Source organism: Penaeus monodon, chromosome 22 (genome assembly GCF_015228065.2).
Source record: "Penaeus monodon isolate SGIC_2016 chromosome 22, NSTDA_Pmon_1, whole genome shotgun sequence".
NCBI lineage: Eukaryota > Metazoa > Arthropoda > Malacostraca > Decapoda > Penaeidae > Penaeus > Penaeus monodon.
Window position 1 is genome coordinate 44,830,957 of NC_051407.1, and position 346 is coordinate 44,831,302.

Consider the following 346-nt stretch of genomic DNA (forward strand, 5'->3'; position numbering starts at 1 on the left):
ATGAGGAATCAAAGTTATCTACTCACAGATAACAGTGCATACTGAGGAAACTGGTTTATCCTATTAAGGGTTCAATGAAGTCTTTTAGACTTTGTTTCCCTCTTTATGTATTGTTTTTGTAAATAGGTTAACTGGCCTGTTAGTATGTCCATCTCATTTCACAGAATTGGGAAGCAGTTTAATTTATAGTTTTATATTAACAGTATTGATTATTCACCATCTATAAGAAACCATGCTTGGTGACCAACATTGAAACAGAACTGTCCTGTATTCACTGGTGATGAAATTCTGCTACAACTGTTATTGAATTGTTTAAATAGGCTTTCTTAAATGTATGCCCTATGAG